This window comes from Conger conger, chromosome 8 (genome assembly GCF_963514075.1).
Source record: "Conger conger chromosome 8, fConCon1.1, whole genome shotgun sequence".
In the NCBI taxonomy this organism is placed as follows: domain Eukaryota; kingdom Metazoa; phylum Chordata; class Actinopteri; order Anguilliformes; family Congridae; genus Conger; species Conger conger.
In genome coordinates, this window is record NC_083767.1 from 26159375 (window position 1) to 26186936 (window position 27562).

General features: G+C 39.6%; 1 protein-coding gene across 2 annotated transcripts in view; it reads left to right on the plus strand.

Moving 5' to 3' along the window:
- Positions 1–335: 335 nt before the first annotated feature.
- Positions 336–27562, plus strand: part of slc38a4 (solute carrier family 38 member 4) — a 101648-nt gene continuing 74421 nt past the window's right edge. The window contains exon 1 of one of the 2 annotated variants that reach the window (XM_061251194.1): positions 336–417. The gene's annotated coding sequence lies outside the window, so the exon portion shown is untranslated. Of the gene's footprint in view, positions 418–957; positions 1046–27562 lie in introns of those variants that run through there. The other variant, XM_061251192.1, reaches the window with a different exon arrangement.

Below are 27562 nucleotides of genomic sequence, written 5' to 3' on the forward strand. Positions count from 1 at the left end.
AAACCTTCATTTAAGAACTGCATTTTTTGTTTACTTGTGTTGTCTTTGACTAATATTTAAATTTGTTTGACGATCTGAAACCTTTAACTGTGACAAACATGCAAAAAAATAAGAAATCAGGAAGGAGGCAAACACTTTTTCAAACCACTGTATGAAGAGGAGAGGAAGACCTTATTTAAGGAGCCAGCTGATGTGGAGGTTGATAAATTCAGTATAAGGACCGTACTGGGAGAAGGGGACCAACAGAGTGTGATGGAAGGAAAAGTTATCCAGTTCCTGACTACAACGGGTTTATACCCCAGGGTATAAAACTGGATGGCCCTAAGGAGGAGCAGGGCTCCTCCACACCGGGTGGAGGCAGCAATGCGCTGACCACACCTAGTCTCCCCAACTCAAAGAAGAAGAAAGATTATCAAAGTAAGTGTGCTCTGGCCGCATCCTGGGAATTTTGGTGGATATACTATGTTGTCCGGGTATCTTTGGCCTACTGACAACACAAATACTATGCACACTACACATGATTTTCTTTTAAATTTAGCAAATGGTATTTTGCTAGTATGCAGTTTCAATACTGCCATCGAGTTTAGTGCCTTCTCCCAGCTTCACAACTTCACTCACATGATATTTTCGGAACTAAATAAACGCCATATCCGACCATCTCCAGTTCCTATACATGTTCAGGTTCATACCCCATGTGTCAAGAAAATTAGATAGCTAGATGAAAAATCTTTTGGGCAGTTAAATACTCTTGGTTTGTGTTCAGATTAATTATTAAGTCAAACTGCTCACCATTTTCAAGTGAAATACAGTTAGCTAGTGTCACACTTAATTTTGCCGTCTCAAATGCCATATTGAATGGATTTGCATCCTAATTGGTTGAGTAGGGTAACGATTGGATGAAACGTGATGCGCTGCGAAGGTCGCCGTCACATGGTGGAAAATTCCACTGCTGTTAAATGGGAAGCGTCTATTTATCGCTGCTATTCAGAGCCCCGTCTGCACTCCTTGCTGCTTTCTTTGCGCCCTGTCGAATTGAAGTAATAAGGTGGGTCACCATGTAAGCGTCTTCTGTGAACTCCACTTTGTGCTTTCATGATGTGATAGCGAACACTAGTTCAAATCTCTCTGAATAAGTTGCAGAAAACTCGCGTTCTACTGATACAGTTAAAGGTGACCTCCCACGGCGAGTTCATAAGGTCCATAGCGAAACGGCATTTGTGCTTGGAGTAACCTAGGTTGTTCGTGAGCATGTTTGTTTAAAATAATGACTTTGTTCCATATTTCAGATGGTATTTCGACATTTAATTAATATACTTCGTATATAGGAAGCTAAAGTAGAAAAACTAGTTATCGCATGAGATTATACAATACGGTTTCCTGTAGTTTGCGTACATCTTTGAACATAGTTTTTTCAACCTAGTAAAACTTAAACAGATGTAGATTTGAATACTGAAACAGAATGTCGACTTTTTGGAAACTTGGAAAACCACAGACCACAGTGAAACTTGGAAAGGAGTAGCCTGTTTCTATTTAGCCTACACATTTCAGTGACAATGCAACGAAAAGTATTTTGCTATTGATTCTGATCAAAAATAGATACCACTAGCCTACTCTTTAAAAAAATGTGTTAAAAGAAAACATAGCCACTCAATAAATCGTGGTGATCGTTGCATACCTACGTGTTTCCTATCCATTTTCTCAGCAGAAGCTGGCAAGGCGCCATGTTCTGGGCATCTGCTTTGGGGGGGGGGGGAAGAGAGAATCTTCGAGGTTTAAAATAGTTTATATTGATCAGGAGAGACGGGAGTCATTTCGCAGGGTTTATTTGGTAAAACAAATTTGTCAGTCGAGAATTCCAAGTGCAATTAATTACATTTTGCCATATCCAAGCAAGTGGTCGTTTGGCAACTTTGACAGTGATAATTTCATGCGGTGAAAACATTGTTTTCCTAAAACCGGGGCCAACTCTGTCCTACCGCATGGTTTGCTGTTTTTTTAAATAGACAAGAAGAATTTCAGACATAAGAAACTTGCTGTTGTGAGAACCATGTAATCAACCGCTTTCGTTGATAAATTAAGTGCTGCGAGTTATGCGAAGGATAAGCCTGCGTATATCAATATTTCTATCACTTATAGTGTAGTGTCGTGGTTACGAATTACCACGAATAATCGGAGTTAAGAGTCGTAACAGGCAAATACGAAAATTGCAAAGAATGTCCTTGGATATAAAAATAGGGCTAACCTGAGTCATTGCCTACATGTGTTGTAGGCTACGGGCGTTTTTGTGTGTTTGAACAGCCGCGGTGCATAATAAAAACGAAATCAACAAGCAATGGGAATAATTCATTTGTGACGTGTATTATTTGTAGTTCCACGCAGAGCTAGAATCGTTTTAATTCAGACCAGCACGAAGGGGGCATTTCAGAAACCTCGAAAACGATTAATGACGACCTTTCGACCAGGAAAGATAGTGTATTTACAAGTCAGAAACTATCGTTTCTCCTCTCCCTGTTGTAGAGTAGGAGGAAAACGAAGTCCTTCAGAACGACTGAAATGTCCAAATGCATAAGAACATGTTACAACAGTTTTATGGTTATGGATGTGACATTTGGATGCAAAATGACGAAATCCCTCAGAAAAATGATTTAAAAAATGTAAATGCATATTATCATAGCACCCACGTGGCTGAGGGGAAGGGCCCAAAAAACATTTAATAAACGTTAAGCCAGAAAGACTGTGACATAACTTTTGTTATGGATGTGATGCAAAAAGACAGGTATTTTGGGGAGACTATACACTTTCTAAAAACTAGGAATTTTAAAGTCTAATGCAGAAAGTTTGCTATCCATGCAATATAGGAGGCTTGGTTGAACATAATAGCAATTTTGAAAATATGTATATCTTCGTCTTTATTTTTATGAGGTGATTAAGATGAATGGCAAGGCGAGTATTGCTTGGCTGAATGGCCTGTTCTTGCCATTACCTTTTGTCATGTTATGGATGTAACCCCATTGCGTTATGGATGTGTCACGTCTGAAATGCACATTGTTTGGCAATTTACTTCCTAATCTAATTTTGTCATCTGAAATGGTTTTGACATTGAACTAAAATGGTTTTGAAATTAATCTTACTGTTCCCAATGAAACTAAACTATTAAATCGGAGTCATGGACTACTTACTTGTCACTGAAAAGGTAGGCTAACTACCTTGTGAATTAAGTGAACCACGCATCCAGCTTGTAGGATGCAGCACAGCAAGCCGCACCATATTTGACATATTGGTGCGTAGTGGTGCTCAATAATGAAACTGAAAGACCAGGTATTCCAACTCAATGGTTTTATTGCTCAGGAAACACGTGATCAAGCAGTAGTTTCAACACCGAACAGTATTTTAATGGCGGCTGGGCTGATAGCCCCCAGCCTCCCTCAAACCCCACACAGGGTAACATACACTTTTAACATGCATGCACATGTTTTATTAAACACTAACATTGTTTGTTAGTGAAAAGACACATTGTCAGTGAGTTTTAGTAGAGATGTTCCAATACCATTTTTTCTTTCCCAGTACCGATTATGATACCCGTACGTGCATATCGGCTGATACAGGGTACCGATCCGATACCTGTGAGTTAAATAAATACATGAATTTATTTAATTTTTAAAAAAATCTATATTTATAGCCTAATTGCCGTGTAACGTCATAATTGCAGAAATCTGTACACCCAGGTATACTGTTCGATTGTGTGTCATATAAAAAAAAAAATGCATTTAAAATGATAATTCTTAATGTTTTCATCCTCTTCCCTATGGCTTTTAAATGATGGACTTGATTGACAAGAAATCAGTAAATATGCTGCTGTTAAGAACTTTGTTACAGATGGGGTCGTGCACTCAATTTTGTGGTCACGCAATATTTGCCTGATCTATTACCGGTTCTATTACCATAGGTGACTGGTCTAATGATTTTATGCCAATACAGGTCTCTGTACAATTTGATATATTTTTTTGCAACGGTAAACTTTGGCAATGTATTTTATATGGCGTGGGAAAATCGTGGTGGTGAGATTATCGTGGTCCAGTTTTCGCTGAAGCCAGGGAATATTCGCTTTCAATATCCAATGGATAAATAGCCTTATGATCATGTGTTGCTTTATTTATTTTTATGTAGATGCTACATAGTGGAAAGCAACGTTCAGTTTGCCGGTAGTTAGAATTTGCGTGTCAACGAATAAACACGGCTCTTCTGTGAACCTTAAGAAACGACATAACGTTAAAATAAGCCATAAGTAAACCAACACCTACAGGAATTCTTTGATAACTGTAATACCGTAGCATTCAATTCCCTGTTCTAGAATGCAAACCTCAATAATACACCTAGTGGTGAACGCGCATTTATTTTGATCTGAGCTTACCGTTTCAGCTTCAGAAAAAAATGATTGGTTTTCGGTTAGCATCTGTTTGTAAACGTTTTCAACTCAGTTCCCCTTTGCCTTGATGAACCCATTGTGCTCTTTCGCATGATGCGATGCTTTCATTTTTCTAGCTCTGACTAACATTACACTCTCTGCTAGCACCGCACATTGTTGTTGTTTGCCCGAGTAGCGTAAATGAGCCATCACAATAAATGATGTGGTATTGGGTCAGTGCATAGACTTGCGTACTCGCCGATACCCAATCCAGCGTTTTGGGCTGTATCGGAGGCATTTTCGATGCTGGCATCGGTATCGGAACAACTCAACTAAATTTTAGGCAACGGCGCTTGAATAATTTAACTTATTTCACCAACCCGGCCGGAAGTGGCTGATTTCGTTTGCTTCTTGCTATTGTTCAGCTTTTAATCTCTCTACCAACCTTATCCCTCTCCAAGTCTCCCTCCTCCTCCAATACATTTTACTTTTGGGAGCAGTTGAGGAGTGAGGTGGGCTGGTGAGGCAGTCCAGACCACACCCATACAAAACTTCTAGCCTATCTATACAGTTTCGGTCTTATATTTTCTAAATCAACCAGCTCCTCAGCAAAGATAAGACAGAAACGGTACATTTTCTTGTTTATTCTCTACCAGCTAAAAAGATAAAGCTTATTTTAAGCTGCTTAAATAATGGTTGGATCTGGGGAACACACACACACACACAGTCATATAATCATAAACAGTCATTTTTATGTTTAAATCATGGTGTAAATACCATTTATTTTGGCTACTTGCGGTTGCTGCGCAGGTGTACCGCAATGTGCTGAATGTTGTTAACTTGGGCTAAGAACAAAAAGCAGCAGCCCATGTGGTTCTCCAGTACTGGGGATGCAGACCCCCAGGATATAACCTAGCATGACCGCAGTTGAGCAGGGAATTGCAGGTATATCTGTCTTATTACTGACAGTAACCTGCTGTAGTTAGCAAATAGTCACACAGAAACTTTGCCATTTTGACTTTGAAAACTTGGCTACCTTTTCTGCATGTCTTTTCTCTGGGGATCGATCTTTGTGAAAATGAGCTTAAAAGTAGAAGATGGCTTAATTGGTGTTTGCAATATCTAGCCTACATTCTCTGCACATGTTTCACATGTTTGGAAGCTATTGTTAAAATAACTATTGTAAATTAGCAAAAAGCTAATACATTCCCTGAAATGTGGGGGTGATTTATTTTACCCGGTCCTGAGTAATGAGTCATTAAAGCATTTCATTTTCTGTTCCATTGTCTAGTGGCATAGTAACTGTTTCTGACCACTAGATGCTGTTGGTTCTGCTAGCCGGTGAATAGTTAACACAGAATTTTAATGCCGCTTCTTCTAATAATGATTAATCGCATGGTAAGGGGTTTGCAACATTTATTTCTCAACCCTTAATTCAGTCATTAAATTAACCCTTAATTCCATAATATTTGTATTTTGTGCATTTTTCCATCAGGGTAGATCCAGATCGGGTTTTCTCATTTGAGAGCCTGTTGCTTTTAAGAGCAGCTTTATGGCAATCTCCAATAAGTTTGTCCGTGAGTTTTTAAAGTGGCTGGGTCAGAACCGTATTTTGGCTTTTAACCTTGTATCAGTCCTTAAACTTCCGAAACTCGGACAATATTTCGGTGGATTCCGCTTTTGTAAATTTTTTGGGAATGCACCTGATTGATTAACTTTTGAGCCTTTTGGCCATCAAAGCTTTCCATGATGATGGAAGTCTTTTTAAACTTTTTTAAATTTACCCGGCCGGTTTTTGTTTTTGGAAAATGAGCTATGGCAATTCTGTTCTAAAATTCGTCGTCTTTCCAAGAAAAACAGGAAGGCAGAATTAATTTCAAAGGCGAGAGGAAGACTTTGTATATTTGGTTGTATCTTATTTGGATTTAAAGAATTTTTCAGAATTATTAAAATACATTAACGAATATGAGAATCGGTCTCAAAAAGAATACCGACACAAACAATAATTTCTATGGCAGAAATTAGCATAAACAAATGACCACTTTGGGCCGATTTGGGGGTGGAAGATGGCTAATAATAAAATGCCTAAATAAACGTAACTGCACTTAACAAAACAAATGCAGCACAAATGCGGCAAACAAACAAGACTAGTTTGGCGGGATTTGGTGGGGTGGAAAATGACGATGGGATGGATAAATCCTTTTCTATAAAGAATGACCAACTTCTTGGGTTCATTGCTCATTCCTGATATATCCATCTATTATATGGACAAATTATTTCCCTCACAAAGGAATGCGATTCAAATTGTTAGCCATAGATACCATATCATGGGTATGTATGTGTATATGTACTGTCCCTTTCAAAAGTATTGGAACCGCAAGGTCAATTACTTTGTTGTTGATATACAGTACTGTGCAAATGTTTTAGGCAGGTGTGAAAAAAAGCTGTAAAATAAGAATGCCTTCAAAAATAGGAATGTTAATAGTTAATAGTTTTATCAATTAACAAAATGCATGAACAGAAAAAGTGAATGAACAGAAAGTAAAATCTAAATCAAATCAATATTTGGTGTGACTTGCCTACCACTGTCAGAACAGCAGAATACCTCCCCCTATTTCGACGCAGACTCAAAACCAACCTTTTCAAACTCTACCTTAGTCCTCCCTCCTGATTTCCCCCGCCCCTCTTTTCTGATATCCCTATCCTTGTCTAGTATTTTCCTAGTTCTGGATGTGATGCTTTGACTTATGGTAGAACCTATGCACTTGTAAGTTGCTTTGGATTAAAAGCGTCTGCCAAATGACAAAAATATAAAAATGTAATGTAAAATGGTGTGACCACCCAAACCAGCATCAAGTCTTCTAGGTATGCTTGCACACAGTTTTTGAAGGAACTCGGCAGGTAGGTTGTTCCAAACATGTTGGAGAACTAGCCACAGTTCTTCTGTGTATTTAGGCTTCTGTCTCTTCGTGTAATCCCAGACAGACTCGATGATGTTGAGATCAGGGCTCTATGGGGGCAAGGCACGGGTCGTAAACATAATGACCGCTCACCTCTGTCAACGTTTTTTGTGCCTCTGATTCACGTCTTCATGTCACTCCGCAAGTAGTCCATTAATTTGTCACGACGGAACTTCAGTCTGTGAAAGCAGAGCTCCACCAAAGATTGTACGTTTTGCTCCACCTACGTAGCCTGCAATCAATGGTTATCTGATGTGTTCTTTGAATTTTGGACGTGTGGGGCGAACAATTTTTTGGCTGAAGCCGACAACGGGACAAAATAAATGTAAAGGCAGACATAGTGGAGTTCCTATTTTCGTTTTGACAAGTATAATTGCAGTTGAAATTGTACTTCCCTCTAGGGTCTTTCAGCGAACTTATCCCTGGTTATGGGTATGCACTTTGTTGTAAGTCGCTCTGTTTAGTTTAGTCTAACTGTTTTTGTGAATCTGTGTTTCCATATTTGCCGCCTTATCATTGGAATGTATTTTGTTAGCTATATATGTACGTGAATTGCGCATATATAGAGTAAACTACGCACAGCTAACAATAACTAACACACCCACTTTACTTTCCTTTGTTCAAGTGACGCGCGCTTGCGCGCGCCCACACACGCGCACGCTCACATACCCAACTAAATTTCCTTACTAACTTGCCGTTAGTTTATCTGTTCTGTGTTTTACGTTTGTTTAATAAATATATTTTATTAAACCCGGGTGTCCGTTTTGGAATCGCATAGACATGAGAGCCGAGTTAAAGCAGTCTTTCGAAGAACTTCCAACCTTCAGGTTATCGGTATGTTTAATTATTAATTAAAATACTAAATTTGTGGTTAGATATTTCTGATAACAGTAATTTTATGAGACTGATTACTTTTTGCAGTTATACTGCGACATAACATTAACTGGCGCCCCGGTTTCGTAGAGAGTAAAATCCCTACGTTATTTGGTGGCCCGTGCGAGGACCCTACATAATCTGGAGCCCCGTGCGAGGACCCCTACAGCATACTATGCATTTATTTTGTTCATTGCTAGCTAATTGGTGAGATTGTATATTTTGGCTCAATCTCAATCTCACAATAATTCCAGTTATGTGCTAGCCAGTTGTCTAGTTACTGAGTTAGCTTGGCAAAATCGGGTGTGTCGAACTGGTCACGTCAGATAACGAACTGCCATTGTTAGACACATATATTAAAATTGCAAGCAAGATACCTAGTACTAAGGTCTTATTTAAGCGCCCTAGCCATCTGAGCAAAGGGACCATGGAGAAGACGTGGTGAATTGTGACCGATACACAGCTTGCCACATTTGTGCATCAATGACTATTTGTGCGTGGAGTGCACAGGAACTGTGGAAAGAATGTCTCAAAATAAAAATGTGTATGAAAGAAACCTACAACTCACATCATTGATTGCACGTGTGTCGTTTGATTTGCAAATGCCGATTTTTATATTTGTCACTGGGGTATTGGGGGGGAAAAAAAAATTTTAATAAATATTTTTGCTCTTCATATTCAGAAGACCCAAATTGAGAGATTTGTGTGCGGATGTCCTATATAAAACACATTTGTGAATGTGTTTTATGTAGAAAAGATTAGGAGCAGAACCTCCACGGTAGTCTTCTCTGGAATTCTACCTGTACCACTTGCAAGCAGAGGGAAGCAGCACTTTATCTGGAGGTTTAACACGTGGCTATGAAATTTGTCAGAGAGAGGCGGTACAGGTTTATGGGGCTTTGGGACTCTTTTTGGGACAGGGGTGAGCTGTAGAAGCATGACAGGCTTCACCTGAACCGGAGGGGAACCTTTGCATTGGGTCAGCGTATACTTAGGGTAGCGCAGGATTATTTAAACTTGGGGGGACAGGGAGGATGGAGAGTGAAATGGGCAGGGAGGTACAGATTGCCCAGACTGAAACGGCAAAGGCGACATGTAATGGTTTTTCAGGGCAAAAATCAAGTAATGGTGGCTAGAGACCGCAGGGAGTGAGGGAACAGGAAATGATGTGTAGAAGCAACAAACTGAAATGTCTTTGTTTAAATGCTAGAAGCATAAAAATATGTTTTTGGAACTTGAGGCCGTTATTAGTGGGGGCTATGGCATTGTAGGGATTACAGAGACATTGCTTGAGGATGAATATAATATAGAGGGGTATAAACTTATTAGGAAGGACAGAATCTAGTAAGGGAGGTGGGGGTGTTGCTATTTATGTAACAGAAAATCTTAGTGTGCAAGAGATTCCAGGAATTGATCAACACATGCCTAGTGAGGATATTTGGATTAAGCTTATTGGGGAGGAAGATGCAGGTCTTAACATTGGACCGACCACCAGCTTCCGATAGTAGTGTAAATACAATGCTCTTTAAAAATATAAAAGAAGCTTTCCAGGGAGGCGAGACTATTATGGGAGACTTCAATTACCCAAATATTAACTGGAATTTAGTGACTGGAATCTATAATTCGGGACAAACTGGAATTATTTCTTGAAAAGAATAACATTCTAAGGGATAGCCAGCATGGTTTCCGAAAGGGTAGGTCATGCCTTTTGGCATTCTTTGAGGAAGCTACCAAGTGTTTTGATGATAGCAGGGCTTATGATATTGTATACCTAGATTTCCAAAAAGCATTCAGTAAGGCACCACATGACAAACTCATTATCAAAATGAGGACGGTAATTTTGAAGTTGGTTCGGAATTGGCTATGGGAAAGGACACAAAGTGTAGTAGTAGGAGGGGCCTTATCCGAGCAGGGTATTGTGTGGAGTCCCACAGGGATCAGTCCTGGGGCAACTGCTCTTCATTTACATAAATGTCCGGCATTAAAAGTAATTTGGTTAAATTTGCAGATCATACAAAACTTGGAGGTTAGTATAGACTATTTACTAAAGTAATCCAGGAAGACTTGAACAGAATCCAGATGTGGGCGGAAACCTGGCAAATGAAATTCAATACAACTAAATGTAAAGTTCTGCATGTGGGAAATAAAAATATAAAGCAGGACTACTTCTTGGGGGGGACAAAATTGGATAGTGCTCAAGTGGAAAAAGACTTGGGGGTCATAGTTGACCAAAGCCTTTTGTGTTCTAGTCAATGTGCAGTAGCAGTAAAGAAGGCCAATAGGATGTTATAAACAATACTCCTGGCTATGTATCCTAAGTCCAAGGAAGTTATGCTCACTTTATACAATACTGTTGTTAGACCACACTAAGTACTGTGTGCAGTTCTTGGGACCACACCATAAGGAGGACATAGAAGCACTAGAAATGGTTTAGAGAAGGGCAACCTGATTGATTCCAGCTATAAAAGATAAGAGTTACGAGGATAGACTTAAGATGCTTAATCTCTTCAAGCTTAGTAAACAGAGGCTAAAGGGGGATTTGATTGAGGCTTTTAAGTTCGTTAAAGGGATTAACAAAGTGAAGTATAGGGGATTCTTCAGGTTGAGTTCGGTTAGCAGAACGAGAGGACACAAATGGAAATTGGCAAAGGAGAAATTCCGTACAGATATTCTGAAGTATTTTTTCCCACAGCGAGTGGTCAATGTGTGAAATAGCTTGCCATCGCATGTAGTGGAGGCAGAAACACTGGGGGTTTTAAAGACCAGGCTTGATGCGGTGTTAGATTTTATTTAGCTTTTAGGCAATTTAGGTAGTAGGTACACTTAGGGATAGGAAATGGCAAGCATTGCTGGGCTGAATGGCCTGTTCTCGCCGTTACCTTATGTTATGTTATGAATAGTCTCTTATTTGTGGATCATGTTGAGAATGATCTCTCTCCATACTGACAGGCTCATCAAAGACCCTTGCAATGTAGGCCTACCAATACAAACTTTTGGTTTTCCCTCCTCTGTCACATTCTCACTTATCAACACCTATTGTCAAAGTAATGTTTTCAACATCTTGTGGAATCCATGCCATGAAGAATTGAGGCCGTTTTGAGAGCAAAGGGAAGCCCTACCCAGTATTAGTATAGTGTTCCTAATACAGTGCTCAGTGAGTGTGTCTGTTGTATCTGTTGTCATGGTCAATATCTGTTCAATGGAAAATATTTTGGAAATGCTGTCGTGTCTAGGAAACGACAGAATTCTAGGTCCAATCTCTAATTTGTCGAAAAACAACTTCACAAGGGAAAAGACTGACTATTAGCACAAGTGCACAAAGCCGGATCGATTCTGCAGAATTGAACCTCGATTGTTGATTTCACACACATTCATCATTCATCATTGTGGCAATCGCCCAAATTATCATTTCGCTTTGTATGCTATTTGTATGCTATTAAACGTGACGTTTGTTCTGTCAGCTGTTCTTAAATGTTCTCTTGTCCAAAATAATTGACATTTTGAATCATAAATAAATAAATGTTCTTATTTATTATGGATTCCCCCAACTGGCACCTGGCTCCTGCGTTATTCACCTTATATGACACCAAGTGGATACCTATAGCACTGTTGAGAGAAGATCTGAAGAGCGCGAGAATACAAGATAGCACCACTAGTACCACTATCAGTGTTATCCCTACTACAAGTCCTATCTTTGCCAGCCAACTTCCCCATCGTCCAATCGCCTGCTCCAGCCAGTCGCCCACACCATGGCCGTATCCGGCGTTCTCAGTCACTTCATGTCTCAGGGCCTTCAGCCTGTCCATTGCGTGTGTAAAAGTTCCTTCTGGGGAGGTGTTATTTGGGATAAACGTACAGCAGTACTTTCCAAACATTACACAGACACCCCCCCCCCCTTTTCGGCCAACATCCAGTCCACAACATCTAGCCATTTTACTAGTTGCCGCTAACTGTTCTCCTAGGGCTGACAATGCCTCGTCTGTGTGGTTGATAAACCTTTGCTGATTATAGTGTATATATAGTTTATCCATTCCACGTTTTTGTTCACGGTTATCCATGGAATGATGGATTCAAAGCTAATATCTCATTTCTGGCTTTATATTGATTAGGGATCCCCCTTGGTTGGCCAATTACATCTATAGTTACCTCGGAGTCAGAATCATAGCTTCTCCTCTGACACTGAGTTATCAGCCTCCACCTGAGCAACTGCGTGTGGATATATGTTGCCGGTGGTTCATCACCAGGTCGTGATGTCTGGTTGTGCAGGATACAGGGCTCGCAGAGCAGTCCAAATGGCCCCACACACGTTATCAAATGGCCCACCGTCCACTGCTGGAGTTTGTGCCTGGTTTCTGACAAAGCCAGCCTGCTCGAATATGTCCAGCATTGTTTCCATCCCCACAACCTTTCCCAGGAGAGCCTTCAGGTCCCCCACAGCCAAGATCCGGCCTGTCGTCTCTTCCTCCAGCAGCCTGATCCAGTGGCTCGTACTACTGCCCCGCAGTTTCGCGTTTTTCACATGTTTCCCCTTCCCTTTTTGACCCCACCTGTTCGAGCTGCATCCTTTATTTCATTCACCTTTTTTACTAACTTACTATGGTAGTTATCATATTGTTCATATTTTTCCTTTATCAACCTTTCCAACCCCTCCACCTTTCCATATTCTTCCCTTAGCCCAGTTATCCTCCATTCCATCTCCTCTTTTTTTCCCTCGAGACGCTCTTTTTCTATCCCCACCTGTTCTTCCTCTCCCTTATGTTCTACCCACCCACTTATTTCAACCTGCCCTTTTACTACTGGACATACCGTCGTTGCAAGGGGCGCTTCGGATTTTACTGGGTATATTGGATACAAACCCCCCTCCTTTTCCTCCACACGTCCTGACGACTGCAGGGCATACAGAGGAGGAGTCATTATTTCACTGTGGTCTCTACCCACCCCCATTCCCTTTCCTAGGGAAAAGGACCTGAACCACCCTAGGATCGCTTTTTCCTGTTGCCGTTTTTGCTTTCTTAATTGTGTTTTATCTCCTAATTTGCGTTACCCCTCCCATCTGGTCGCATATTTCTCTATCAAATGTACCACCTTTTGGCCATTTTGTGGCCATTTTCTTAGTCCATTTTGTCCATTTATCTGAGAGTTTCTATCTCCTGTTCACATTTAGGACATACTTCTGCGATTTATATCAACCGGCGTTTTCTCTCCCCTTTCCATTATTTTATGCTTCCCTTAATATATTTATTATTTCGTTTTTATTTCATTATCTATAATTATATATTTTAACTTTACATTTTCCTATTTTCTATATTATTATATCTTTAACCTTTAGGTTTCTTATCTATATTATTATATCTTTAACCTTTAGGTTTCTTATCTATATTATTATATCTTTTAACCTTTATTTTTCCTATTCTCTATTTTCTCCCGTTAATACTTTATTCTCCCTTTACGTTTCTTAACTTAATTTAGTTTATTGTTTTTCACCCTTCTCTTTTATGGTTGTACACATGCATAAATAACGATTCTTACGATTTTTACCTCCGTTGCCTCAATACAACCTTATATCCATTCAAGCACAAGCATCTGAGCATAAGCACAGCATTAACAGCATTTTTCTTACCAACAATTTTTCTCTTAATTCACACCTTAGAGAGGACAGTGTTTTACCCAACAGGTTTCTACCAGAGTTCTTGCAAGCGGCCCTTCTTGGGTATCTCTCCTTCCAAGTCTCTGGCACCTCTACAACATCAACAACTTAAAGCATCAGCAGCCATGATAGAATATAAGCTCCGCAACAACTTAAAGCGTTGTTGTGACGTCACGCCACACTCAATTATTTTCTGGAGAGCTTGCTGCTTTCTTCCCCTCAATTTGTAGCGTTATTTGCCGGGTTAGTTATATGAGAGGATGTCGCCTCTGGCGTCAGGGAGAGGAGGTCAGAGGGAACAGTGCCCTAATCCAAATCAATTTTTGATAGGCTGCGCACCCTCTGCCCTCGTCCCCAGGAGCTTCAACAATCCCTCTATCGTATCCCGGACGAGCCCCCAAATGTCGTGTCTAGGAAACGACAGAAGTCCAATCTCTAATTTGTCGAAAAACAACTTCACGAGGGAAAAGACACCACGGCAGCAAGCTCTTCAGGAAAATCTGACTTTTAGCACAAGTGCACAAAGCCGGATTAATTGAACCGGCTTTGTGCACTTGTGCTAATAAGTCTGCTATTTTTGCTCTAAGTGTGTTTGCCAGTCTCGCATTGAAAAGCAAGGACGGTGACATATACTAATCTGGCATCCGCCTTTTCTCTGTCTAGCTAATGTATACATTCAAGTTGCTTCATTCACAATTCATTCCTACCAAAAAATCTTCCCAGCGCATATACTGCAATAGGCTAGTAAGCTTGTGTGTAATTCAATTCAAAGGCATACTTTGCTATCGTGATAGGCTACAGCCACGCTAGACCTGGTCCGTACTGCAGTGTACTTGGAACTAGCCTTATAGTGACGTGCATATTATTAGTTAAAATTATCTTATCAGTACAAACATTAGCGTAACATTAAAGTAAACAAATATTTGTTATACGACTAGCTGATTAGCTGTTCCTGGTGTAAAATCCAATCCGTTACAAAACATAATTTGAGCAGGTCAAACCATGTTGCATATGGAGCTGGTCAAACTGGTGATCCAGCTGTCAAAACCTAGCTAGGGGTTGATATTCGTTTGCAAAGCTGGACAGGGATGTAACATTACAAGCGACCAGAAAATAATGATATTGTTAGTTTTTGGCTCTGGGTTTATTGTCTTGGGAACTTGAGGGATAAAGTGAAGTTTCAGATGAGTTTTCTTTATTGTACCACCCCTGCGAGACTCAGAGAATGTGCTAATGTGTGTAGCTATGGCCTGCTATTCATCTGAATGACTAGAATTCAATGCTTTTGTTAAAGGTACAATAGGAATTGCAGCAACAAGCACACTCAAACCATAACACTGTCCATCCATCCCCCGCTTCTCTGTGAATGCGCTGATGTTGAAACACCATTGGCTGTGGAACCTATTTTCAACCAATGAGTTTGAATTATTGTACAGCTACACAATGTTTTGGTACAAAGTGGTGGCCCATCAACTGCATATTTTTAAACTAGAATTTAAGGACTATTAACACAGGCAGATGGTGAGTCAAAATGTAAGTGAGCCTTTTTCGATGATAGGAAGGGATTTACAATGGTCTTGTAACAATGTTTTAACAATAATCTTACTTGCTGTACCTTGACATGTCCCTTGTTCAAGAAAAAGACCATACCCTGACTTCTTCTAAGATGAAGAAAAAAAGAACATTGCAGATGCAGTTAACAAGCTACATGCTGGTTAGCCAAGGGATGTGTCAAAAAGGCCGCCATTTACACCAATCAAAGGTATTCTTTTTACTATATTGAAATTCAGCCTCACTCTACTACATAAATGTGAACTACGAATCTGGCATTGAATCATCGTGGATAACTGCACAATTTTTTTAACTTTGGGGGTTCGATACGAAATAATGTATTTGAAAATCATAATGTAACCCATGTTATCATTTACTCACAAATCAAATATAGCCTGATTGGCCAAATGAGAGAGGCAGGTATTTACAGATAAATTATATTCATAATATTACTTTGATCTAGTTACTTTCTAATAATGGCAGCACAATTAATGAAATTCAATTCTATACTTTTTCATGACTTTCCCTTCAATGTTTCCGTGTGGTGGCATTATATAAAAGTGAGTGCTAAATCGGACGGAATGAATACATGGTCTACTTGGCATATACAATGTTACATTAAAAGTTATTGTGGCTGATGCATTTCTGACAGGCGGGGGGCTTGTTGGAATATTTTTATACAGTCTATGCTTAGAACACAGCGTTCTAATGTGCCCCAATGGGCTCACAGTTTCTGCTTGCTCGTGACGTGTTGAACCTATACGGTCTTATAACCCACAAGACATTTATTTAAATGACTGCGGCAGTCATATATCATCAGTTATTCTAATACTTTGAAAAAATTGTCATGGTGCTAAAACACAGATTTGTTATTAACTTCTTCAAATTGTCCAGCCACTCTCACACAGGCCAACACCAGTGAATACAAACCCATAATTCTTGCGCAAATGCAACTTTGCAAAACCCCCATGTTTCAACATGCACCGTGTGCCCAGGTCTCCCCTAAATCAAAGTATACTTATGAATAAAATTGTGAATTCATAACTAATTGCTTGTACACCGTAAAGTGCAAGTGGTTACCCTCACAGTACATGGCAATGCGATGCTAAGATTTGTTTGTGATTATGCATTGTAGCCTATGTTGCATTTATGTATGAAACGAGAGGACAAATAAAGTTTATTGTATTAATCGCTGGAGGTAACCGATTCCCTTGCCACTAAATTGGAAGCACTCAGGATGACATTAAAAGGTCTTGTCATTCAGAAAAAAACACATTCCCTTCTAAATGCTCTTTTTACAAAAATGGCTCATTCGTCAGCTGAGCTAATTTCTGCTGTCTGAGTGTGATTTCTCCAAGTGGTTTAAACCTAGATTCTTGCAGGCTTGTGCTTTTCCACCAGGGTTGACTGCATTCTGTGAGAGAGAAATTGCACCCCTTACAAAAACATCCATGTTTAAAACTTTTTTTTTATTGGAGTATATAAATAGAAATTAAACCTAACCATCATTAAAATTTTGGTTTTCCTTTGGCAAATATTTTGGTACTGTTGGTTACTTCGTCACAGCAAGGAGGTCCTGGATTCTAGGCTGATTGGAGAGTCTAAATTGCCCATAGGTGTGAGTGTGGTGTAGTGAATGGTGTGTGTGTGTGCCCTGCGATGGACTGGCAACCTGTCCAGGGTGTATTCCTGCCTTTCACCCAATGTATGCTGGGATAGGCTCCAGCCCCCCTGCAACCCTGTTCAGGATAAGCGGGTTAGGATAATGAATGAATGAATGAATGAATGAATGAATGAATGAATGGTTACTTCCAGAAACACTTCAGATCTTTCATGATAATGAATGCTTCTTGTGATGAAAGGCCCTGCTGCCCTCCTGCTGTCAGAACCTGCAAGGATGTCAGACTGCTTTGGATTAACATATGCCGACTGGTGGTGGTTGTGCAAACAATAAGTAATTACTGTGGTGGGAAAATAACAAAATATCTCACAATGCTCGGCAGATCTGAGGCAGAAGCACCTAATGAAACACGAAACCACTATTATTTCTAGGGATGGGCATTTTCAGTATTTTCATGGTTTGGTTAAATGCTGAAATTGAATACATTTTTATTGAAGCCAATCTATTTTTAGAACCCTGCTCCAGGAGACTGGATCACAGCCAAAACAATACAATTTTATATAAGCATGTTAATTAGATATATTAATGCTCAACGGGCATCATTTCAGGAAAAAATAGATTTATGTCTATAGCGGTGTATCACTGTTAATATTTCCAAACTCCCAACAGCACAGTTCCAAGGCAGCACACTGACAATGGGTGACAAATTTTCAGCAATGTTCATACTCTGAACAACCGATTGACTGTAGAACACTACCTTGAGCTCGGAAAAGGCTCCCAGTAGACAGCGGTGCCTGCTAATAGAGCTCTGGATGTCATGTGACTAGATTTATTTACATCAGGCAAAATTGAAAACTAATGGCGCCAATATCACTTTCAAACCCTATGAGTTCCCAATACACTTTGATTGAAAAAAATATATTTTTCCATTAAAGAATTATATCGCAACTTGAGAAAGTTATTGCGACAATGTTTAGAGTAGATTCTAATTTGATTTTGTGCAATGGAAAGAAGTTATGATATAAGGGCGGTGGTGGAAATTGTGAAGCTTTCCAAAAGCATTGAAACTAGGGATGTGACAAATCATCAGATTTAGTAATCGGTTACCCGATACTGCTTATGACCGCTAGGGTTTATTTATTTATTTTTATTTATGTATTTATTTATTTTGTCTCTCTCCCCTGTAGTTTATGTACAATCATTGCTGGTCGATCGTGTGTAATTTTTAAAAATGCATCGGTTAATTGTAGTTCTTCATGTTTTTATCCCTCTTCTATTGCTTCTGCCTGAGACTTGATTGGCATGAAATCTGTGAATATGCTGCTGTTCACAACTTTGTTACAGATGGGGTTGTGCACTCAAAGTTCCGTGGTCACGCAATATTTTCCTGATATGTTATTAACACTGGGTCTGTTTCACCATAGACGGCTGGTCTAATGATTTTACTTTCACTGTCGCTGTAAGATTTGATATATTCTTATGTAACAGTAAACTTATTTATTTTTATGTAGCCTCGATAGCGAATAGTGGAAAGCAAAGTTCTGTTTGCCGGTCGTGTCAATTTGCGTGTCAACGAATATTCACGGATGAAGAAACACCATAGAATAAGCCATAAGTGAACTAACAGCTACGGAATTAAAGCACAAATTATTTGACAACTAATAGTACTGCTGCAATTCCATGCGGTGTTTGTATTCTTAACCCTCTGAAATGGCCGCAGATTGCTTGCTTGTATGACTGTAGCTTGTGGATTGAATGTGTATTGTATTATTTTGTGCAACATTTGTGCAATGATGTATTGCTTTGTTTATTTTTATGTAGATACAGCATAGTGGAAAGCTACGTTCAGTTTGTTGGTAGTTTGAATTGACATGCCAACAAATAAACAAGGATCTTCTGTGAACCTTAAGAAACGACACAACGTTACAATAAGCCATAAGTACAGAAATTACAAATACAGTCGGGTCCCCACCCTTACCTGTTTTATTACATTAATGGCATTTGGCAGACGCTCTTATCCAGAACGACATACAACAAAGTGCGAAGTGCAAACCCATAACCAAGGATAAGTGCGCTGAAAGACCCTAGAGGGAAGTCCAATTTCAACTGCTACCTGCACAACAAAGATAAGGACCAGGGGCCTTTTATGCTCATTAGTTTTTTATGCTCCATGGTCCTGGAATCAGCTCCAGAAAGATAATAAACTCACCATCTTTAAAAAAGGTCTGCAGCTGATTTACTTGAGATTGTATAGATGTCTAATTTGTTGGGCTTTTGTATTGTATTGAATTTTATGTTGTAATCTCTGCTTGCTCCTCCCTTGGCCAGGGCTCCCTTGTAAAACATCCCAATGGGACTCACCTGGTTAAATAAAGAAGAAATACATAAAATTATCTGCACTGAATAATGCTGCCTGTAGATTCAATTCATCTTTGCTAGGTTACCATTAAGAAAAGGTTGACTCCCACATCAACTCTGAACATTTGACTCTGAAAGTTGGACTATTTGCTGTGTACTGTACTGATTTTCTTTCATAGTGCTATTGGTTTTTGATGTAGGAACTTTTGCTTTTCATGTCAATCTGCCTTATGGTTCATGAGAAGATTTGTTTTTTTCTATGAAAAAAGGAGAAGATTTTTGTGATTAATGGCAAATGGTTCAAATGTTATGGCCTCTCAAAGTTTTTAATTGACTGCTTGTAATCATGGCCCCTTCACGATTTAAGAGTTTTTGCACAGTGCCCAAGCCAAATTAATGTACAAAAAAATGTTTTTTTTTAGCTTGAGCGCTACATAGTAACAATCTACCTCATAAAAGCTGTATCTGTTCTAGTGTTTGACAGTCTGTCAATGTGCAGCCTTCTAGGCAGTAGATGGCTACTGTGTAACAGTGTTTCCTTACCAGGCACAAACTTCGTATCCCTGAAGCAGCAAGTCTAAATTGCGTCCTAGGCTCAATTGTCTCGAGTTGAGCCAGAGTGCCATTTTTCTAAAATCAACTCCTAGTTAACATAGCGTGTAAATAATATCTGCTGAGTTTCTCATCACAAATTATGTAATGAAATACAGTACTGTGCAAAAGTCTTCGGCACCTGTATAACATTGTGTCAAAAATGATTCAATGAAAGGTTCTAAATAAACGTACTATACTTCTTACATTACATTTTAGTAATTTGGCTGAATAGTTAAAAACTGAATCAAATCCTTTTTTTTTTCTGACCACCCTTCGGCGTTAAAACTGCATCACTTCTCTGAGATAGCCAACGCTGTCCTGCAGTTCTATAAGACAATCAGCAGGGAGGTTGTTCCAAGCAGAACTTGCCACAGTTCTTATGCAGACTTTGGTTGGCTCCTTGCTTCTGATCCAGGCAGCCTTGATCAAGTTATGTAAAAAGTAGTCAATTGCTTACAGTAATATGTTACTTTTTCAAATTAAATACAAAAATGTCTCTGTTAAAATAAATCTTTTGGAAATTTGGAAATCTCAAATGTGTTCTTTTATGCTAACACACGAAATAAAAAACATATGTATGGTAAGACTTATGCCCAGTAGTTTATGCCTGGCTCAACGCACCCTTACAACGAGTTTGGTAGCGCACTCTCTGTTAGCATTTAGCTTAGTTAGCCAAATTACATTGATTTAACAGGGGCTAAAAAAACACCCATCTGCCAGCTATCCTTAAACGAAACTCAAATAAACCTGTTGCAATATGTTTGTTTGCTTGAATGAACACATATCCTGTAATCAGAATGTGCCAATATAGCCAAAAACTTTATTCTGAGTTGGTTTTGGACCACTTGCCTTACCAGCAGAAAAAATGCATTGCTTAGCTACTCTTGCTGAACACACTTACGGCAATCAATCTGGGAGGTTTTACAGGGCCAACAGAAATGGGAGGGTCAGTTGCTCAAAAGAAGCCTGCGACATCTACCAATAAGCTGTTCATGTTATAGGCTACTTGCATTTCATTAAATAAATCATATTGCTATCAAAGTCTGTCCTTTTGCCATAAATATGGTAATGATAATGGTCCAAAATGATGTGAAAAATGCATAATTTTACAAGTAACGTACATTATTTGATAAATAAGCAAACCCCCCTCCCTCCCCCATTTCCCAGATCCACATCACCTAAGTGCTCTAAAATGTCAGGGAAAAAAACCCTGTGTTAGCAATTGGAGTATTGAAGCACATGTACACATGTAACAGTTGCTGCCAGAAACTAGCATATTTGAAAATTAAACTTTTAACAGTTAAACAAATGGCATTTACGTTCCAATGCCAAGTCAATGGACTACCATTGAACTGACCAAACATCCACCATACTGCAGTATTCTAAGAGGACAGAATGGTCTCTTCTCATTTCATTGGCTGATTGCTCAGCACCTCTTATGTCAAACACAGCTGCAAACATCACCCTGCCCCCATCCCACGCCAGCAAGCCCCACATCTGGCCCTTGTTCCCCTCCAACCCACTTTCACTGTCAAGGCCAAAGTCTTTATTTTCCTTGACTGTCCTCATCAGATATGATTCCATGTAACCCTCTCCACTTCCATCAGCTAAGTGTGGGAACAACAAGCTCACAGATCAATACCTGCTGATAAGCCCAGGGGAGCAAGGGGCCCAGGGGATCAGGTTTGGCCAGCTCACACATGGCCACAGCAACCCTTGTCCCCTTACTGTCCTGCTGTTGCAAGGAATTTTAAAGACTAAAGAAAAAAAACTTTGAAGTAATACATTTGTTTCTTCTAACAACGTTCTGTTGAAAGCAAAACGGCATGCTCTTTCCTTTTGTGATGGACTGAATTAGGCCATTAAATGCAGCATTACTCTTATCAATGTATTTTTCTCGTATGCTTTTTGTTCCCAGCAGCTGGTTACTGCCTGGTGATTTAAAAAAAACAAAAAAAAAACAAAAAACATTTTACTTGCAAACTTCCAAGCACTTGTTACTGTTGCTACAGTTGCACATGTCATTCCAGTCCTTTCCCAGATCTATTACTTTTTCTGGTTGTCTGTGATTCTCAACAACTTTGACATGACTGCCCGGTGACTTGAGTCAATATTTTCTGTGACAAATACCCAGCCTTAATGATAAGTTATGTAGTGAGCTGGCAAGAAGCCATCTGACTTACCCAGTTATTTTTAGCTGTTTTGGATTTAGTGTTCATGTTTGTTTTGTGGAAAGTTGCTAGTTAGACTTTATGGAAAGGTGCTGTTTTCTACTGTAAGGATATCTACACTGAGTGATCACTTTATTAGGTTAACCTATACACCAGCTTGTTAATGCCAATATTTAGTCAGCCAGTTGTGTGGCAGCAACTCGATGCATGTAGACGTGGTCAAGTGGTTCAGCTGTTCCTGGGGCCAAATGTCTGGATGGGGAAGAAATGTGACCTAAGTGACTTTGACTGTGGAACGATTGTTGGTGCCACACAGGGTGGTTTGTGGATCTCAGAAACTGCTGATCTCCTGGGGTTTTCATGCACAAGTTTAGGGAGTTCACAAGTCCAGAGTTTGCAGCAGTTCTGCAGGTAAAAACATGTTGTTAATGAGAGAGGGCCAGACTGGTTGAAGCTGACCGAAATGTAACCGTAACGCAAGTAAATGTGCATTACAGTGGTATGCAGTAGTGCATCTCTGAACACACAATGCATCAAACTTCTAAGTGGATAGGCTATGTCAGCAGAAGACCAATAAGTCTAATAAATAAGTCTCATAAATACCTAAAAGTGCTCACTGAGTGTATTCTATCTGTAGTTAGGAGTTAATGCACAACGGCAACCAAAATAACAATTTTGTTTTTGCATTTGATTGAATATCACCTGGATGGAACATGGATGGAATATCACCTTTGGATGGAGGGGATATCCTCCTAAGGATATTTGGTGTTTTGATGATTTTGTTGGAGAGCGCTGTCTAATTAAAATCTCACATAGGTGTTCAGTTGGGTTCATATCTGGTAATTGAAGGCCAAAGCATGTGATTCACATAATTACTCCTCAAACCATTCATTGAGACCCCTCATGCCCTATGGATGCAGGCATTGTCATTCTGGAAGTGACCACTCCCATCAGGTGATCACTCAAAAACTTTGTATTGATTTGCTGTGACCCTTCCCTCTGAGGGGACAAGTGGACCCTAACCATGCCAGAAAAATGCCCCCACAGCATAAGAGCCACCAGACCCCCTTGCTGTTGGGGTCAAGCATTCAGGCCTGTACCATTTTCTTGGTGTAAGCCAGACATGCACTTGCCCTCTTGGAATATAGTGAAGGATGACATTTCTGACCATATCACTCTTTTCTACATCTCTGTAGACCAGTGCCTATGGCTTTTGCACCACTGAGCTCTCATGTGGGTTCATCTCTGTAATGAGGATCTTATGACTGCACTGTATGTTTCTGTACTCTTTTATTAAAATTTTTACTTTAATTTGTCACCCATCTGTATTTTTTGCGAGATGGGAGCTGGACAGTTGAATCATGTGGATTAACCAGGGTCCACAGGTGGAAATTAGTTGTGTGTATATATATATATATATATAGGACTGTGGAAAAGTTTTAGGCAGATGTGAAAAAAATGCTGTAAAATAACAATGCGTTAAAAAATAGAAATGTTAATAGTTTATTTGTATCAATTAACAAAATGCATGAACAGAAGAAGTGAATGAACAGAAGAAAAGTCTAAATCAAATCAATATTTGGGGTGACCACCCTTTGCCTTCAAAACAGTATCAATTCTTCTACGCATACTTGCACACAGTTTTTGAAGGAACTCAGCAGGGAGGTTGTTCCAAACATGTTGGAGAGTTGGAGAACTAGCCACAGTTCTTCTGTGGATTAGGCAGCTTCAAATACTTCTGTGTCTTCATGTAATCCCAGACAGACTCGATGATATTGAGACCAGGGCTCTGGGGGCCATACATCAATTCCAGGACTCCTTGTTCTTCTTTACACTGAAGATAGTTGTTAACGACTGGCTGTAAGTTTGATGTCGTTGTCCTGCTACAGATTAGATTTGGGGCCAATCAGATGCCTTCAGCAACCTGACCTTGGAAGCAGAGTTTTGCTGTTCCTCACCCAGTTTTAACGCTGCTACACGTCTGTTTCTGTTTCAGTTAATGATTGCGTTTCAACCTACTTATTAAATTGATCATTAGCTCCTGTTTGGTATAATTGGTTAATCACACACCTATGCCTACAAATTCCCTGACTGCAAGTGTACCTCGTATAATTGATGCTGGTTTAAAGGCAAAGGGTGGTCACACCAAATATTGATTTGATTTAGATTTTTCTTCTGTTCACTCACGTTGCATTTTGTTCATTGATAAAAATAAACTGTTAACATTTCTATTTTTGAAAGCATTCATTCTTACTTTACAGCATTTTTTCACACCTGCCTAAAACTTTTGCACAGCACTGTATATACGTGTGTGTGTATGTATATGTATATATATATATATATATATATATATATATATACACTTTATATGTATCACTTTTTAAATAAATATTTTGCCCAGAAGTATAATAACATGTGGTTGATTAATATGGTTAGAGTGGTTAAGGTACATGACTGGGACCTGCAAGGTTGGTGGTTCGATCGCCGGTGTAACCACAATAAGATCCTAGTCCTAGAACATAGTCATGGTTCTACCGGAGCAGCTAAACTAACAGGGGAGGTCTGCATGTGGAGGATGATTACACTAGTATCATTTAGTAGAAATGTTTGCTCATTGAGGATCCAGGAGTGAGATCACAAGCAGAGACCGAAGGGAATGTGCTTCTCAGGACTCACCTTCCTGCTATATTCACCCCAGACTCGGTTGGACCATCTATGCTGATGCCACAGCCTCACTGACCAAACATGGCTTGCCACATTTGTACCTAACATATCATGGATGCAGCAGATCTATGGGAAATGGGTGTGAGAGCAGAGGTATGTGGAATGTCTCACTTCTGTGGGATGTCGTTGCAAAGCAATCCATTTTCTGGGACATTCCCTCTCCTGTGTACCCAAGTGGACCTCATAATTCTTTCTCACAGGTTTGGCTATCCAGGCAAGTTTTTATTTAACAGGCTGGCTTAAACATCACAGCTAGTCTCGCAATCCAAGCCACAGTTGGCATGTGTCAGCTAGTTGTTGTTAGTTTCCTCTACTACAACAAAGAATGGTCATCTATGTTTTCCAACCATGTCCACACACCTGGCCTTGCCTTCCAAGGCTGTAAGGCTTCCATAAAAGGATGATTAAACAAATGTGTTTTTTGTGGCACTGGAATGAAAATGTGTATATGGGCTACTAATCAATCCATGGCTCAGATTTAGGGAGTTCTATTAAATTCCACCCTTTGAGTTGAAGAGTAATTTTACTGAATTAACTTTTCAGTGGTTTGTTCATTTATATTGTACTGCTGTTTGTAGAAATAATGGTTTTAAACAGAAAACTAGATTAATAAAAGTACATAAATGTCCAATTATAAAGTTGAAGCAGAGGTGAGGTTGAGCGATGGCAGGAACACCAATGGGTGGCACTGTCAGGTAAGGGGCCGGCTTGGTGCTACAGCTGAATCGGCAGTGGCAGGAGGGAGTTGTACGGCTGGTCTTGGGCTGGAGCTCCGGGCCAGGAGGGGGTGTGCAGGAAAAGTTGGGCTAGCGCTTCGGGCAGGTGCCCAGAGCAGGGAGAAGAGGAAAGTGCACATTGTCAGGTTGTAATTAAGGGCATTTTAATATATTTTGGTTTCACCGTGTATAAATGACAGAAGTGTTCATACATTCACCATGTCAGGGCACCATAATGTTTGGTACAAAGCAATTTTATGTAAATGAAAGTAGTCATGTTGCATATCCTTTGCATGCAATGACTGCTTGAAGTCTGTGATTTATGGCCGTCACCATTTTTTTCGTGTCTTCTCTGGTGATGCTCTGCCAAGCCTATATTGCAGCCATCTTTAGCTCATGCTTGTTTTGGGGGCTAGTCCCCTTAAGTTCTCTTCATCATATGAAAGGCATGCTCCGTTGGGTTCAGATCGGGTGATTGACCACTTGGCTAAAAATGGTGAATTGACTAGCCTTAAAAAACTCCTTTGTTGCTTAAGCAGTATGTTTGGGATCATTGTCTTGCTGTAGAATGAGCCTCTGGCCAATTCGTTTTGAGCCATTCTCCTTGAACTTGAGCAGCTGGGATGTGTCTATACACTTCAGAATTCATTTTTCTACTACCATCAGTAGTTATATCATCAATGAAGATGAATTATGGTATAACTGCTCCCCCAAAATCCAAATTTACTCCAAATTCCAATAGGATTTCATTCACAGCCGTCAGCAGTGAGAGCTGAGTAGAGAGATAGTAGCACATCATTAATACATTTTGATATTAAAAATAGGAAGATCAACTGTTAAGTCACGGAATAAAGAAGGGACATGCAAATTTGTTTTCCTGTGCATTGTTCACCATTTATTATTGGCAATGACACTATTATGATAACAAAAACAAATGAGCACAGATAGCATACTAATATACTAAAAGCCTATTCCAGTGTGGGATGACTGATATGCTCTGAAATTAACGTCTACATTCCAGTTGGTCCACTGTGCAAATCCACAACTCGGCCAGAGGCTCGGTATGAAGCAATGTATTTCAACTCTCATAGTGTAACCCATGTTGTCTTTTACTCGCAAATCAAACATGGCCTGAGTGGCCAATGTTTGATTTGCAGATAAATAAAATTCATAATAATACTTGCGTTCTAATAATGCCAGCACAATGAAACATTAAATTATGTATTTTTTCATGACTGCTCATTTAATTCAATATTTAATTGTGGTGGCATTATAGAAAAAGCAAGTAAAGTATACTTATGAATAAAATCCTAAATTCTGTAACAGGCAGGTGCTTAACCTCTTTGTGTGAAAGGAGAGGACAAATTCATTGTATTAATCCCTGGAGGTGACTGACTTTCTCACAACTAAATCAGAGGCACTCATAAAGATAACAGAGAAAAGATCCTGACATTCTGAAAAAAAAAAACACATTCCCTTCTAAATGCTCTTCTTACAAAGATGGCCTGTTTGTCGACAAGAAGCTGGCTTACTGAGCTATTTTGTCAATTAACCTTAAATCTATGAGGTTTGTGCTTAAGCCGCACTCATGTCCCAGCAACAAGCCTGTCTATCTTTCACCAGGATTGTCCGCATTCTGTGAGACAGAAATCGCACCCCTTACAAAAAAAAAAATCCATGTTTAAAAGTTATTATCTTGATTTGTATTCATAGAAACAAAACATAACCATGATTCAAATGTCTGTTTCCCTTTTCCCGTATTTTGATACTGTGGGTTACTTCCGGAAGCAGATTTTTCAGGTCTTTTATGATAATGAATGCTTCTCGTGAAGTTAGACCACTGTGAATCATATGCCAGTCAGAGCACAGATAGCATACGATCTGAATGCAGTCAGATCCTTTTGAAATCATTAAAAATCTCCTGGCCTTCTTGATACGGTAT